General features: G+C 47.4%; 1 protein-coding gene and 1 pseudogene across 1 annotated transcript in view; one reads left to right on the top strand and one right to left on the bottom strand.

The window, feature by feature from the left end:
- The window catches only part of LOC130533008 (CDP-diacylglycerol--glycerol-3-phosphate 3-phosphatidyltransferase, mitochondrial), a 54506-nt gene that overhangs the window by 12720 nt on the left and 28770 nt on the right, over positions 1–13016 (top strand).
- Positions 6–13016, bottom strand: part of LOC130533076 (cytohesin-1-like) — a 50205-nt pseudogene continuing 37194 nt past the window's right edge.

Below are 13016 nucleotides of genomic sequence, written 5' to 3'. Positions count from 1 at the left end.
AAGACTGTGTTGCAAAACTTTATTTGAAACAATAAATTACAAGAAAAACTGACAAATATTCAGCAGTTTCTTTATTTTCCACCAACCTCAAAGCAAAGTTTTTAAAAAATGTTTGGAAAACACTGAAAGGACCAGATCAGATGTGGCGTTCACGCCTCTGATGTGGTCATGTGACGCGCCAGAAAACAGAGGAGAAAAGGACTCGGCAGGAAAATAAAACGAGTCTGTAAATGATGAAAAGGATCAAAACGGTCGCTCCGCCAGACGGTCTTCGAGGGCTCCAGAGGACAGAAGCTTGGTAGGAACACGTGTGTGTGTGTGTGTGTAGCAGCAGCACAGCTGTCCGTCAGGGCCTCCCTTCCTCCGTGGATGGGGAACATCTGGTCTGGATCCTGGGCAGCAGGTCCAGCCGCCGGTCCAGGTGAGTCTGGATCCTCTAAAGCGCCTTCAGGGACGAAACCTTCTTCTTGCGAGAGGCCAGCATCTCGTAGAAGGGATCCCTGCTGATGGCAGCTCTGGGGGGGGGGGGGGGGACGAGGGTCAGGCTCCTGCTCACCCTAACCCACCACCCACCGGCTCGGACCACAACTCACTTGATGCTGCTGATCCACTCGTCCTTCTCCTCCGCCGTCGGCGCCGAGATGCGGTGGTAGAAAGTGTGGTTGCCCCGACGACGCGGCCGTCCGCCTCCGTCTTGCAGGCCTTTATCACCTGGTCTTTGTGGTCGGGATGAAGAGCTCAAAGCAGTTCTGTAACGGAACAGAACCACGGGTGAGTCCTGAGGGAGGGGCGCTTCCTCTCCCTGGGTGGAGGGTAAAGATGGTGCCAGCAGGTGGCGCTAGAGGTGCTCCTGTGAGGAATAACTGCAGTTTCATAGAGGGCGCAGCTGACTCACATTCTCAGGGCATCGGAAACAAACAAACCATCAAAGATAAAAGATCCGGATGGAAAACTTTACCGGTTTCTTGGAATCTTCAACTTCTCGGATGCTCAGATTTTCCAGCGGGATAATTCCTCTGGGTTCTTTGTCCTGCGCAGGAGGAGGACATGAGAGACGTGTTGCAGACCGCCTGTCTCCCATCTCATCGACTGGAAATACTCACAGTGGTGTATTCGAAGTAGTACAGGCAGTTGTCTGTCAGGATGAACCAGCGTCTCTTCCAGGTCTTCACTCGTCCACCTGGGGACAGATTTAAAGCTGAGCTACGACCTCCTTTTGGTGGCTCTGTGCAGCCAAGCAGCAGGTTAAAGGCAGCTCTGTCCAGCAGTTAGAAGCAGCTCGGTTTGGGTCGCGTTAGCAGCGTGAGGCGGGACACACAAACGCCGAATTCTATGTTCTGAGCGATGTGAAGCTGAAGGACAACAGCCAATCAGGACTGAGAAGGCGGGGAGGAGAGGAAGCGGTGCAGGGAAAAGTGAAGGAAGAGCTGAGTACCTACCTCCTGGAGCAACACATGAAACACAGAGAGGAATAAAGTCACTGGAAACGTTCGAAACGGCCACGTCAGTAAAGTGTGGTTACACGCCGCGTCCACCAGGGGGCGCGCGCACCAGCAGCATGAATCTGAACGCTTAAAAACGTCCTACCGAGTTTCAGGAGCCACCCTTCTCTGTCCGGGTTGAAGAAGGTGTGTGTCAGGTCGTTGCCGTCGTCCTCGGGGATCTTAAAGGGCTCGTTCTTGATGCTGTCGTACAAGTTCTACACAAACAGCAAAACTGTAGTAATTAGCATGTTTGTTGCCCCCCCCCACACACGCGCGCTCGGATGAGGCCTCTGGGATGCTGTCGGGCCACCTCACCCTCAGTAGGTGCGCCTGTGTGTGTGCGTGCGTGTGTGTGTGTGTGTGTGTGTGCTGGGGAGGTGTGTGTGTGCGCTGTGTGTGTGTGTCGCTGTGTGTGTGCGTGCGTGTGTGTGTGTGTGTGTGTGTGTGCTGGGGGGTGTGTGTGTGCGCCTGTGTGTGTGTGTGCGCCTGTGTGTGTGCGTGCATGTGTGTGTGTGTGTGCGTGTGTCACCTCTCTTCGGTCAGGCCCAGAGTCTCGATCTCGCTGGTCACCTCTGCGATCTCATCCTTCAGCCTCTGAGACGGGAGAAACACAGAGGATGAGGAGGAAGCTTTGTGATCCAGGGGAACCTGAAGACCCGGTGACCTTCACCCCCCCCCCCCCACACACACACACACACACACCAGCAGAGATGCAGGCGCTCCTTATCCTGGATCGGGTGATCTGGTGATCTGGTGATCCGGTGATCTGGTGCTCAGTGACGCTGCCATTTCCCCTTTTCTCACACCTGACGACAACAAAGGTCACACACTTCCTGTCCTTCACTAACACCAGATCACACATCACTGAATGTAATGTGTGATCTTTAGGAGGTGGCGGTGGTCATCGTGACCCCCCCCAGGGACAGACACTTAGAGCACACACATGTAGCCCAAAAAACACACACCACACACACACACACACACAACACACACACACCACACACACACACACACACACACCACAAACACACACACACACACCACAAACAAAGAGGATCATTTCTCCTTAATGTAGAGTAACGCTTCAGTGGTCATACGCCTCTAACCCCTCCCCATACTCTCCCCTCCACCACACACACAACACACCACAACACACACACACACACACAACACACACACAGGGCGGTGTGTGATCAGGGGGTGAGGGCGGGTGTGTGATCAGAGGGTGAGGGCGGGTGTGGATCAGTGATGAGGGGGGTGTGTGATCAGAGGGTGAGGGCGGGTGTGTGATCAGAGGGTGAGGGCGGGTGTGTGATCAGAGGGTGTGTGATCAGAGGGTGAGGGCGGGTGTGTGATCAGAGGGTGAGGGCGGGTGTGTGATCAGAGGGTGAGGGCGGGTGTGTGATCAGTGACTGAGGGCGGGTGTGTGATCAGAGGGTGAGGGGGGGGTGTGTGATCAGTGACTGGGGGGGGTGTGTGATCAGAGGGTGAGAGCGGGTGTGTGATCAGAGGGTGAGGGCGGGTGTGTGATCAGAGGGTGAGGGCGGGTGTGTGATCAGAGGGTGAGGGCGGGGGTGTGATCAGAGGGTGAGGGCGGGTGTGTGTGATCAGTGATGAGGGCGGGTGTGTGATCAGAGGGTGAGGGCGGGTGTGTGATCAGAGGGTGAGGGCGGGTGTGTGATCAGGGGGGTGTGATCAGAGGGTGAGGGCGGGTGTGTGATCAGAGGGTGAGGGCGGGTGTGTGATCAGAGGGTGAGGGCGGGTGTGTGATCAGTGACTGAGGGCGGGGTGTGTGATCAGAGGGTGAGGGCGGGTGTGTGATCAGGGACTGAGGGCGGGTGTGTGATCAGAGGGTGAGAGCGGGTGTGTGATCAGAGGGTGGGCGGGTGTGTGATCAGAGGGTGAGGGCGGGTGTGTGATCAGAGGGTGAGGGCGGGTGTGTGATCAGTGACTGAGGGCGGTGTGTGATCAGAGGGTGAGGGGGGTGTGTGATCAGAGGGTGAGGGCGGGTGTGTGATCAGAGGGTGTGTGATCAGAGGGTGAGGGCGGGTGTGTGATCAGAGGGTGAGGGCGGGTGTGTGATCAGAGGGTGAGGGCGGGTGTGTGATCAGAGGGTGAGGGCGGGTGTGTGATCAGAGGGTGAGGGCGGGTGTGTGTGATCAGTGACTGAGGGCGGGTGTGTGATCAGAGGGTGAGGGCGGGTGTGTGATCAGAGGGTGAGGGCGGGTGGGTGTGGTGATCAGAGGGTGTGTGATCAGAGGGTGAGGGCGGGTGTGTGATCAGAGGGTGAGGGCGGGTGTGTGATCAGAGGGTGAGGGCGGGTGTGTGATCAGAGGGTGAGGTGTGAGCAGTGCTGAGTCCATGGGCTGGAGCAGAGTGTGACAGATGTTTGCTGCTTTATTAGCTGTGTTGTCCCGTGCTGCCGTGATATTCAGCTATAATGTCTGATTCTTTGGGTGCTGTTGAAGGTTAACTCAGTTCATGTAGCTGTGATTCTGAAAAGGTCCCCGACTGTTCATCTGCCTGACGCTGGCTTCAGGACGTTCTGGGACTCTGCACTGACTGTCTGGGGGCAGGTAGTAGACCAGCGAGGCCAGGAAGGAGATGAGCACGCAGGGGATGATGATGTTGACCACGTAGAAGAGAGGTTTGATGACCAGGTAGAAGGTGTGTCCTGATGCTTGTTGCTCTCCATGCAACTGAGTCAAGATTTGATAGCTTGACTGATTCTTACAGTTTTGGATCAAACCCCCATCTGCTGATTCCAGGAGATCTTTAAAGGATCTCAGAGCTTCAGATTTATGAAGCCTGCTCAGCCCCCGGCAGCGCTGATGAAACCATTTCATTCCTTCAAAAAAGCAGAACATGAAGCTCCAGAAAAGGTTTTTGTATCAAGTTTCCAACAGAACGAGGACAAGTGGGTAAAAGCGCCACTTTAAAGCCTCCAGGCCTCAGAAAACATCCACCTTTAGGATGCCTGACTTTAGAGGATCGTCGGTTCGCTCCGAGCACAAGAACAAACATGTTTAACCTCAGTCCAAGAACATCTGACCTGAAATGATCAAAAAGCTTCAGCGTAAAAAGATGGTGGAGAGAAAGCTGCTGGGAGGTTCTCAGAAGAGAAGTGGCATTAAAGCCAGCTGGAAGAGTCCAGCCTGCTTCCTGCTCCTCCAAACAGGCGTCTCCACACCAACACTGAGGAACACGGGCTTCTGTTCTTCCTTCTTCTCTTCTGACTATTGTGTGTTTGATGAATGCAGCATCCACTCACTGCCCCCCCCCCCCCCATTTACACTGCTCCTGGTTTCACAATGCTCCTCAGACAGATGCAACCAGAGACACTGATGCCGTCAGACAATAAACCTGAGTGTTGTTGTGTCCGGTTATTAACATGTTCCATGCTTTTCCTCCTGCAACAGTTCATCACACCTGCTCAGGGAAACCTCGGTGTAAAGGAGGTGAAGCCGTGCCTCAGTGACTCTACTTTGCTGTTTTAGAAACTAACAGTTATTAGATGAATATACAGTGTGCACGTACGCGCATGAACACATGAACACTTAATACACGCGTGTGCGTGGATGTAGACTTTTTAGTACTTTGGGTTCATAGACTTTTTAGTATTTTGCAGATACGTGTCTGTATATAAACCAGATCCTCCTGTAATAAAGAACTAAAGGCTGACTGTTGTCACGTGACCTGTCTCCGTCTGTGTCCGATGATGGAACCTGCCTGGAACATCTGGTCCACAGAAAAAGCAAAACAGCTCACAGAACTGGTCCAGTTTAGACCCAAAATGACAATAAATAATGAAAATGTGTGACGCAGTAGAACAAAGGACGAACTTTCTATTGGCCATTGACAGTTTCAGTCATCGTCATCAGAATCCATCATAAATATTCAAACCAACAAACTACACACAGAACCGCAAAGTTTAGAGCTTAAAGGGAGCGACAGGTGAAGATTTAAAGCTCAACGCAGCTGAAGAAGTTCCAAAAAGGAGAAATATCATGTGGTGCTTTACCGCCACCCGGTGGACACGCGTGGAACTGCAGACAATAGTTACACGCGCTCCGACACATTCTGACCTCTGCTGCTCCTCCTGGACTCCAGGGCTGCAGGAATATGCTGCTTTTACAAGTCTTTCAAATCTGTCAAGCATCATAAATCTTATTTATTTAACTAAATTAAATAATGGTGGAGAATGGTGTCCGAAAAGCGTCTTTATTTTAAAGTGAACAAGAACAGTTCGGTCCGCGTTCACAGAGGCGGAGAGACCTCGAGAGAGTCCAAAACAAGTCCGCGAGGAAAACTCTCAAAAATAGTCAAGCCACAGAAGTCAGGGTTTGGCGATGAGGACGAAAACACTCCGCCGCTGGCAGACGGGAGTTCTGTCCTTAAATCTAACGGGAGATTGAAGAGAGACCGCAGGTGCGTGTGTCTGCGGGGCCACTGTGGCTGATGAGCGGCTCCTCCACGCCCCCTGCAGGTAGACACCAGCAACAACGGTCCCAGATACTGGGAACCCAACAAACCAGTTTTTCAAAGTATTCCTTTCAGACTGAGCAGGAAGACTGAAGACCGACAAGGTGAGTGGAAACGAAGAGCATTATTGAAAAGAATTGACAGTTGTGTTTGGAGATAAAGTTGAATCAAGTAGACTTCATATTTAGTTTTAGCACAAAACATCATTATGCATTATAACAGCAGGTAAACATTTATTTCAAAACTGTGTCTATAACCATTTTTTACATCTTCTCCCATTATTCATTTGTGCAATTATAAATTCCTCAGTGAAAAACCTGGAACATTTGATGACCTCAGTCTGAGCTCAACAGTGGAGCTAAAATGAAGCCAATAGCATATTTCTCCTCTAAACTTGACTCTGTAGCACAGGGGTCACCAACCTTTCTGAGACGGAGAGCTACTTCCTGGGTACTGAATCATGTGAAGGGCTACCAGTTTGATACACACTTCTGAAATAGCCAATTTGCTCAATTTACCTTCAACTCAATGTCATTATTAATAGTTAATGATATTGATCTCTGCAAAGACACTGATCATGTTAATGATTTCTCACAATCAATATTGTGACGGCTCTGTCGTGCCTCACTGTTGTCGGGGCTGGCTGGAAGAGCAATTCCCTGGCTGACCTGCAGGGGGAGTGCCAAGCGTTTCCAGTCGACCCAGCATGTTCACCTGCTCACCTGTGGCCCATCTGCTGGGATTGGCTGCCTGACGGGGTCCAGGTATAAAACCTGTCTGGAGAGCGTGGAGGAGGCCCCCTCTCGTCCTCTCTGGTGCTGCAGTGGAGTTCGTCAGATGAGCCCGGAGCTCGTCACGGCCGCAGGAGTTTGGAGTTTCCCTCTTTGTGACTATTTGGACTTTTCTGTTTTATATTCCACTGGGTTCTTTAATAAATGTGTTGGGTTGAAAATCCTCATCGCTGGTCTCCCCATTTGTATGTCATGGCTACTGTGAGCCAAGTATTCGTGACAATATCAACAATGATTTAACAAGATCGGGAACAGATGAATATCAATATGCAACACTTTATTTCTAGATTTTGTCTTAGTGCAAGTGTTTTTCAAATTGAAATAAATGTTCAAACCATTTTAAAATGATCACTTCTCCAACAGTCCTAGGAAATCACAATGTCCCATTTTTACCAGCCACTGACATTTTTAACAAATCATGAATTACTTTGCACCACGTTTGTACAAATAATAAATCACGTAAAATACAAAAATAAACTTTCCGATTTTAAAATGAATCTGATTACGTTTTGAACTTCACACTTCGGTCTGCAGATTTTTTCACATGAACATTTTAACATAAACAATTGTCACATTTTACAAACACATTTAACAAATTCTGAAGGCGACACCAAATCTGGTGTCCGTTTCTTTGTCCGTTGGGGGGAAGCCTGGCGTTGCTGCGGTTACCAGTGTGTTGTCCTCTGGTGGGGAACTTGACAGTGCAGCTCTGAGTGAGTCTGGCAGATGTGCATCAGGGAGGCGTCTTCTGTGTTGGTTCTTGATGAAGTTCCTGTCAGAAAAGGCTGATTCACAAAGAGAGGTCGAACCCAAAAGGCTTGCAACCTCCATAGCTGCTGTACATTCACCACTGTACTTTTCTGTGTCAACAAGGCACCAAAAGTTTGGTGCAGCCTGAGAGGCTTTGAGCTGCAGCTCATTTCACAATGTTCCAATTTCAATTGCATCTGTGCAGCATCCAGGCTGAAGGTTGCACTGAACTGCTGAGCAATGCATGATATGTCCACGTTCATGAAAGGGTTAGAAATGAATGACACACATGGCTCAAGCTGATCCAGGTCCCAAAACCTGTTCTCAAACTCTTGCCCAAGTCTTTTTATGAGCTGAGAGCACTTTTCTGCGCTTTAGTCCAAAGCCTCACATGCAGAAGCGTTGTCTCTCAGCACCATCTGCACAGAGGGGAAGTGCAGCACCTTTTGTCTGTAAATGCACAGAGAAAATGTTCATCTTGGCTTTAGATGCATTTACAGCACTGATCCTCTCAGCAACAGTCTCACCTTTGCCTTGCAGCTCCCAGTTCAAACTGTTCCGTTTCCCAGTAATGTCCGTTAAAAATGCAAGGTCCAGTGTCCAGCCAGTGTCCTCCAGCAGCACGGCGTCTTCCCCTCTGGACTGCATGAACTCTTTTATTTCACTCAAAAGGGACAAAAAAGGAAGCAAAATCCGTCCCCTGCTGAGCCATCGGATTTCTGTGTGTAGCAGCAGGTCACCATATTCAGTTGGCAGCTCCACTGGGGAACAATTTGAAAATATCCTGTTGAAATTATTCTGAATTATTCTGATTAAAAATAAAATTGGCACGCTGATTCCAAAATTACAGTCATCCCCCCCAGCCCGTCAAGTTTTGAAAGCTTCTCCTCCAGATCAGCAAATTTCCCCTAATGAGCTGGAGTCAGACTGGCCAGCTGATGACAACTGGATCAGCTCCGTTGGTGCCGTCACCATTAAGAGGTGTGTGCAGCCCCCAAAAGGTCAGAACTGTCAATATCCTATAGGGACACTTTGAACCAGAGGGGATCCTATAGATCAAAAAGTTGACCCAGTTTGATTCCGCACCCAAAAACGAACATCTGTCAGACGAACTCCAGTTGTTTCCCAGTATTTCAGTTAAAACGTGGACCAAATTGTTCTGAAGAGAGGCGCCTGTGCCGGATATGACGCGATCCAACCACAAACACGAGACGTGTAGAGGAAGAAGAAGCGAAAGTGAAAGTTCTCAACTTCGGGCTCCATCTGAGTGACCGAGCCCTGATGGAAAACCTCTAATATTCAGGTAGCATTTGGTTCTTTCACTGCTGTCGTCTCGAATCAATGTTCCGCTGCGAGATGCGGCTTAATAAGCTGCGTGTGCGCAATGAGCGTGCGCGTGTTTCGGACGCACATTGCGGCTGGTCGACGGGAATGTTGTGACGGATGATCAAACTTTGTAGCGTGTTTCCTCTAACTGCGTTTTCCGCTAACCCTGAGCCAACATTTTAGAGGTTGAGGAAGCACATTTTAATACTCACAATAAGTAACAATATTATTTGCAGTTAGTGGAAAAATCCACGGAAAGAGGGACACAAACGCGACAGTTTTAGCCTCCTCTCTTTGTCCCTCCACCAGGGGACAATCAATCCTTTATTTAAAAAAGGAGAGTATGTAAAGAGGGAGAGATCAAGGCATTCCATTTGATTGTTTTAACAACTGGTTCTTTGTGGAATATGAATTTGTTATTATGGATTTATGAAATGTGTTCTGTTTTGAATGAAGCAGTCAAGAAAACGAAAGGAAACCTAAACCCATGGTGTTTTGATATTTTTGGTCCTGTACATGTGGTCAGATCAGATTAGTCTGAGCAGAATTGGGTTTTTTTTGCCCTTTGCTGTGTGTCATCTATTCTATTCAGCATGTTGGGTTGCTTGACTTCTGTTGGGTCGTGTCAACTTGATCATCACTTCTGAGATATTGACACACCTTTTTCCTGAGGCTGGCTCCAATGCTGCCAACACACCTGGCCATGGATATGGTGGGACTTCTGTGATGAGTGGGGTCAGAGGTGGTGGACAAGCTCTGCTCCAAAACAAGCTTGCTAGATATGTTTGGGATCTCCTCCGCCACAACCACCAGCTGCAACTAGTAGCTGTGCACGCCATGCAGAGTTTTGACCTCTAGGTCAGGCTACAGATGTTTTTTCCAGCACCATCATGTGTTTGTGAGAAACATGATGCACCTGATCAAAAAAGCTGCTTGTAATCTGACAGACGAGCCATGATGAGATGTCAAGGTGCGTTGTTGAAAATGAAGATCCTCTTCTTGGAATCCTGTCTGAGATGACAGAAGATGATGCTGCATTTGACCCACTTTGATGATGCGATGACGTATTTCTGTTTAGTTTTGAATGCATTCTCATCTTATTTGTTGAATTTAATGTTGAGAACCGACATCTTGAAAGAATTTAGGTTTTCTCGTAAACCATAACCAGATAAAAAATGATTTAATTTGTATTTGTGTGCGTCCGTCTAATGCCACCGCACCTTCTGAAACACCCAGGAGAAACATTTTTTCCACAACTATTTATATTTAACATGGTGTAAACTTTTAAGATGTCCCAAAACTTTTTCCAATATATATGTGGCCTGTATGATGTACAGGGTGACGTCATATAATAGATTTGGATGTGAATGAGCCGACAATACATCATTGGACAGACCTCTGCTTGTCTTCATGCTGAGAATCATGTTCTTTAATCTTCTTTTCTGTGTCAGCAGACTGTTCCTGCTTCACCGTTTAGACTCACATTTAAAAATGAGCGAATGTGTGATGGAAGAGGAAGAGAGAGCAGAGTCCACAGTGTCCAGCTGTGTGTCCATGAAGAGCGACTGGTCCAAAGGCCGCCCTTTAAACTTTGGTATTGGACCTCAAGGCTCACCTTTAAAGTAAGGTTTTCTGAACCACATAACTCTGCCTTAGAACATTTCACAACCATACAAAACATCATTTTGTGGGTATTAGCCTCCACTATCGTGAAAAATGAAATTCATCAGGTCCTTAAAATGAAACGGGTGCACAGTCCTTTCACCATGTTGGCCTGTGGAAAACCAGTGTTGTGGGCCCGATGGACCAGCGTCCCCGTCGTTGCCGGACCACCGTTGGCCACCAGTTGGGTTTTGGGATCAAAGTGGGGGCGTTTCCTGTATCCGGTTCTCCTCACGGATCCATGACTACAACATGTTGCTGCAAGTGCAGAGACGTTTGCTCTGGAAAGAACTTTAGAGCACATTCAGTGCTGCAGGATGAGGGGCTGGAAAAGGTGCCAGTTCTTTTCTCACTGCAGGGAACAGTTAAAAAAAGCAGCTTAAACTCTGAAAACATGAAAATGATACAGAGACATCATTGATTTAGTGATTCAGTTGTTATCCAGAATGGATTAGAAATGTTCCTGTTTAGTAAAAATGCAGTGAATTGGGATTATTTAACTCCAACCTCTACAGATTATTTACCTTCATCACAGTCTCATCACTATTTCTGATGTTTCCTCAGGATGGACGAGGACAGAGCAGAGTCCACAGTGCCCAGCTGTGTGTCCCTGAAGAGTGACCGGTCCAAAGATAAAGCAATAAACTTCAGAAGTTCAGAGGAAATGTAAGAAAACTAAAGCGTGATGATGTGTTTGTGTGGCACCCTTTTAACTTTGGTATTGGACCTCAAGGCTCACCTTTAAAGTAAGGTTTTCTGAACCACATAACTCTGCCTTAGAACATTTCACAACCATACAAAACATCATTTTGTGGGTATTAGCCCAAATTAAATTAATGAAACGGTGCACCACGACATGTCAGGTGTTCGCTCCCATTAACTCCCATGTTAATTTTAGTGTGGTAAATCTTTTAAAACTGAAACTTGCTTGTGTTTTTAACTGGTCATTTCTCCTGCATGGGTTAACATCATCTCACAAAAATTCCTAGGCATATATTTTAAAGTTTCCCAACAATATCCATCATTGCAGAGTGCTCCAGCTCTCCATTTAGATACGGATGGGTAAGACATGGCCGGTCTGTGCAGCTTGTTCTGCCACACTGTTCCACCACATGTCATGAAAATTCATTAAAAAGTCTATTTATAAGGCTCCTGGTTCTAATAAACCCATAGACAACAATATCAGTCATTTCTAAATGGTTGAAATAAGCTTTTGAATACGCGTGACCTCTGTGCTATTTAATGATCAGTTTCAGAGACCAGACGACTGTATTTGGAGCATAAATGGAGAACTTTTGTTCTATTCTATGAGTTTATATTCCTGGTTTGGCACTTTTATTTTGAACATTAATTCACAATGAGGAAAAGCCACTAAACACTTAGATCAAATACACTTTTCTCCAACTGAACGAGCTTGTTGGAACGTAAATAACTTTATATTTTTTGCTCAGTGTTCATTCAATCTTCAACTGTCAGAGCAAACTGAAAGCAGAAGTGAACGCAGCCTTTCTTAGGCGTTGCTAACGCCCAGTAGACATGTATAACCACTATTCCCATTTTTGACAGGTGTCAGAAACGGTCTGCTTCCATTGGAGATTCCTCCTGTCCCGAGGGTGAAAAGAAACGGAGAACTGAACTGCAGACCGCCGACCTGAACAACAGCGTCTCACGTAAGCTCGTACATTTGTATTTATAAGATACTTTGGGTCGGAATAAAGGAACAACTTGTGTATTTACCATGTGCAAGAGAAGATCCAGAGAGCTTGTTTGGTTCCACTGGAACCCCTGGACCCTCTGAAGACCTTCCTAAATACTTAGACAGTATTTAGCAACATTTAGTCATTTAGTTCTGGAAAGTGTTAAAGAGCTGAAGGCAGGTGACCTTTACAGGACAATGGGTCTGCTGAGTGTGATGTGTTTGGAGAAGGTTTGATGTGTTTTTCTAAATATCATCCAGTTTTTACCAGCTGTTTAGTCCAAGCAAACTCTTGGAAGACATGGAAATGGTTGTTATAGACTAAATTAGATTGAAACCCAATGAAATAAAAGAATAGGTGTACATAAGAAGACATAACATTTCAAACTGACAGTGAGATGGGTCATGACCCGACTGTTGCTTCTATCATTCAATCATGACAGAATATTTTCCAGTTGAGGACATCTGTGTTACTGCTGTAGATGACAATTGTAAAAGGATTTAAAAGATTGTTTGTTTCAGAGGGTGGTGAACTGCAGGAGGTGATAGAAGGTCATAAGATGAGTCTGAAGAGAAGATGTGAACATGTGACTGAAGGAACTCATGAAGCAGGAAGTGGAACCCTGCTGAACAAGATCTACACTGAGCTCTACATCACTGAGGGACAAAGTGAGGAGGTGACACACAACATGAGGTGAGACAGCTTGAGAGAACCTCCAAGAAGAACATCCAGGACACTCCAATCAAGTGCCAGGACATCTTCAAAGTCTTATCTGAGCAACAGAGACACATCAGAGTGGTTCTGACCAACGGTGTCGCCGGCGT

Source organism: Takifugu flavidus, chromosome 1, assembly GCF_003711565.1.
Source record: "Takifugu flavidus isolate HTHZ2018 chromosome 1, ASM371156v2, whole genome shotgun sequence".
NCBI lineage: Eukaryota > Metazoa > Chordata > Actinopteri > Tetraodontiformes > Tetraodontidae > Takifugu > Takifugu flavidus.
Note: the sequence above shows the minus strand (reverse complement) of the source record. Positions and strands in the feature narration are given on the sequence as shown.